This window comes from Glycine soja, chromosome 9 (genome assembly GCF_004193775.1).
Source record: "Glycine soja cultivar W05 chromosome 9, ASM419377v2, whole genome shotgun sequence".
Taxonomy (NCBI): domain Eukaryota; kingdom Viridiplantae; phylum Streptophyta; class Magnoliopsida; order Fabales; family Fabaceae; genus Glycine; species Glycine soja.
The window spans coordinates 9,791,538-9,795,803 of NC_041010.1; positions in this window are offsets into that span (position 1 = coordinate 9,791,538).

Below are 4,266 nucleotides of genomic sequence, written 5' to 3' on the forward strand. Positions count from 1 at the left end.
CACGCATACATGCAACATTTGGCTTATCAACAAGCAGCCAATCATAGGGGCCAGATGCAATTGAATGACAGTTTCTATCAGTATACATTGCACCAACATCGCGAGGACCCTAACCCTTACCCGTGGCCTACTCTCGAGTAGTTCAGAGCCACTGTCGCATGGCCTTGGGATAGGCCCAATTTTCAAGAGGAGGCAGGTCCTGAAGATGTTCAAGGAGCTGCCCAAGGGGACGAAGGCAGATCTGGGGATGTTGAAGACATGGCAGATTAGCTTGATTTTCTCATTAGAAGAGACTGAGCTCCCCGACCGTGATCTTCTAAATTTATGAACTTGTCTTTATCTTATTTATTGTTTTTAGTATTTTGTTATGTTATTTGTTGTGATGATTGTTTGAAAAAAAAAGAAAAAAAACTTATGTGTGGTTTTTTTTTTTTGCGCACACTTTGATTTTTGATGGTGCAGTCTTGGGTCATAACTTTGCCCAGGAGTCAAACCTTTTTTCCTAAAACTAACGTGCTTTTGAAAGAAATAACCACCAGTACCCTTCAAAAAATTTGTAGATCAAAACACAACAAAAAGGGTTTTGAAAAAAAAATGTGTATCTTGAGGATGAGAATAATGAAGGACTTTCTCAAATACCAAAATGGACTCAGATGTTTTGCATGGACTTGATAAAAAACAATTGTTGAAACACTAATTTGATCTAAATATGGATATAGGCCCTAAGTTGTATTGACTATGTGACCACAAATTTTATATTGAGTGTCCGCATGGATATGTTCTATGATTGGTTTTGCATGAATTTCTAATTGTCATAACATATGATTCATGGAAGTGATCTGGGCATTCTTTCTTTCTAAGCCATTGGCCAAACAGTTGTCCCAATATACATTATTTTTTGCTATTTGCAAGCCTTTTGAGCCAGGCACTTGATTTTTATCAGAACACTAACCTAGGATGAAAGTTTCCTACCTTACCTTAGGATAGAAGAGAATAGGTGTTTTCAAGGGAGATTTCTATCATTTTTGTGGCTAGTCGTGAATTTTTGAAGGTAGATATTTATCAACAAAAAAAAGAAAAAAAATAAAAAAGAAGAAAAAGAAAAAAAATCAATCAAAAATGGAAAAAAGCAAAAAAAGAAAATAGAAAAGAAAAACAAGTTCTTTGGAATAAACAAGTATCTAAACCATGTACAGAGTTGTTGTAAAAAGTAAAAAGGAAGGAAAATAATAGTAACTTGGTCAAGACATGAAGGGATAGGAAATGATCACCCATTTAAGTTACTAGCTAAATCTTTATGCCTGTTCTCCTACTCACACACAAAAAAAAAGACCAAAGCAACCAAAGCCAAAATTTCCCACAAGTCCAACCTTAAAAAGACCTATTGATCCATGATGATTATCCACATTATCCTTGATTTGATGGGAAATGACTTGCAAAATCAATTTATGACATATCTATGATTTGGAATTGAGATGAAACACTTTCCTGTGTGAGGTTTTATACACCTTTAAGCGGTTTTCCTCTATTTGATTGAATCCAGTGTTTCTTCTAATGCTTCTTTAGAAACGAAATGGAAAATGTCTTAATCTCATTTTTGGTTATGAGAAATTCTATCTTTGTGCTTTCCTTCCTCATTCATCGCATTATTTTTTGAAAAAAAAATGTGTTGTTCTAATCGGTTTGGGGGTATGATTTCTTTACCAAGCGTGTTCGCATTTTAGTGAAGGATTTCAGAGACTTCAATGTCTTTTGTCTTTTACATTTACAAGACTTCAATGTCTTCTGTCTTTTACATTTCAAATATTTCAATGTCTTCTGTCTTTTATATTTCAAAGACTTCAATGTCTTTTGTCTTTTACTTTTACAAGACTTCAATGTCTCTTGTCTTTTACATTTCAAAGACTTCAATGTCTTCTGTCTTTTACATTTCCAAAGACTTCAATGTCTTCTGCCTTTTACATTTCCAAAGACTTCAATGTCTTCATTTTTTTACATTTTTATAAGACTTCAATGTCTTCTGTTGTTTACATTTTCAAGACTTCAATGTCTTCAGTCTTTTACAAAGATTTCAATATCTTTAGTCTCATGTTTTACAAGACTACAACGTCTTTTGTTTGATGCTTTCAATACTTCAATGTCAATATCCATTTGTTTTTTTTTTCAGGTTTCACTTCCTTTGTTTTCTCTGGAATCCGACCAAATAGAAAGATCGCTCAAATGAAATTAGTGTCCTTATTTTTACTTACCTTTTAATTTTCAATAAAAAATAAGTAAAGAGGGGCAACTGTGAGACCCTAATTTCTTCCGAGGACTATCGTTTGTTGATATTTAGATTCTTGCTAGTCGAATTACGGTGTTTGACACCAGTTACAATGCAAAGTAAGGAATCACTCAGTGCTTTGATCAAGAAAACAAAAAGATACCGAGGAAGGGGACAAAAGGGTATTTGTTGGATTTTTCTAGACCCTAGCTCACCCAGTCTAGCATCTGGCTCGCCTGGGCCATGAAGTTACTTCATACCTAACTTGCCTGGGCGAGCTCATTCCTTCAGGGCTAAGCATCAGCTTGCCTGGGCGAGCTTCAACCGTCCCAAAATGGCTTTTTCCCTATAAATAGGCATGTTAGGGGGGGGGGGGTTAAGGGGTTCCAAGGTTCAGGAGTTGAGAGGATTGAGAGAAGAGAGAAAGAAGAAGAAATGAAGTCGAGGCAGTTCCGAATCGTGACTGTGATCATTCCCTAAATCGTTTTCTTGTTATGTGTTCCTCGTGCAACAGTCGGTTAGTTTTGTTTTTAAGAATTGAATGTGATCCCTATGTTATTATGTGCACCTTCATCTTCTCCATCTATCATCGGTAATCTCATTTTTTTTGTAAAGTTTAAATCTTAATCGATCACTAGTGCCGTAAAATTGTCTTTAAAGAGGTCGAAAGTTAATAAACAAAACCACAATAAAAACCAACTCAATACACAAACTTTCTCATTGTAAAGAACTACGTAGGTTTGAATTCCTCATCGCACCTGAGGATACGTAGGAGCAAGGGCACCCCCCTTGTCGATCCCCCAATATATATATATATATATATAAAGGAAAAATAAATAATATTGAAGTCACGTTGTAAACACTAGATTAAAGGTTGTCGTCCCTTGTGGCGGGCACGTGGGGTGCTAATACCTTTCCTATGGGTAAATAACTCCCAAACCCTTATTTTAAAAATTCGTAGACCTTTTTTTGGTTTTATGTAACATTTTCCTTAAATAAACGTTGATGGCGACTCCCACACATTTTCTTTTTAGAATACGCCTTTTTGTTTTTCGCCCACATGCCCGTCATAGGGTAGATTGCAACATATAAGGTAGTGTACTCAATATTAATTGATCTTTGGACTAAGAGTAACCCACATTTTCATTGTCTAGCTCATTCTTTAAATCCAAGGCAATACATTATATCTTTAAATATAATTTATAATTTCCAATATCTATTTTCTTACATACATTTCTATAGTAGGTTATAGTAATTTATTATTATATTTTTTAATATTGTAGTATTATAGTCATGAATGGCTAAGTGAAGATTCACATAGACTTCATTCACATCAAGATGTGGATTTTACTCTAGAAAGAAAAAAATGCTTTAAAAGGTATTTTGTTGATGTGGATGTAAGGAGACACGTGAATGTGTAGTTTGCAAAAAAAAAAATTGATGGAAGAGAAGGCTTTGATGATATTGACTCTTTAAGGGATAGAGGTATTTTGGATGCAAAATCTTAGTAGCTAGTTCATGGTTCTCATGCATCAATACTTCATGTTGAACAAGTGGCCTCAATAAATTAAGAGGGGGGGGGGGGGGGGAGGGTGAATTAAGTTTCACAATTTTCTCACTAACAAACTTTAACCCCCCCCCCCCCCCAATTTTAAATGATAGGCTTAAAATGCAGAAGAAGAAGAAGAAGAAGAAGCAATCAATTTAACAATGTTCTTTTAAATGCATAAGATAAAATTGATTGCAATAAAATAAATGAGAAAAGGGAAGAGAGAAATGCAAACTTGATTTATACTGGTTCGGCCACTTCCCGTGCCTACGTCCAGTCCTCAAGCAACCCACTTGAGATTTTCACTTTGTAAAAATCCTTTTTACAACTTCTGAACACCCAAGGAATCTCTTTCCCTTGTGTTCAGAAAACTTCACAATTCAAGAGACAACCAATCTCATGATTATAACTGACTTTCTGAGATGAACAAAAAGATTTCTCTCATTTAGAGTGG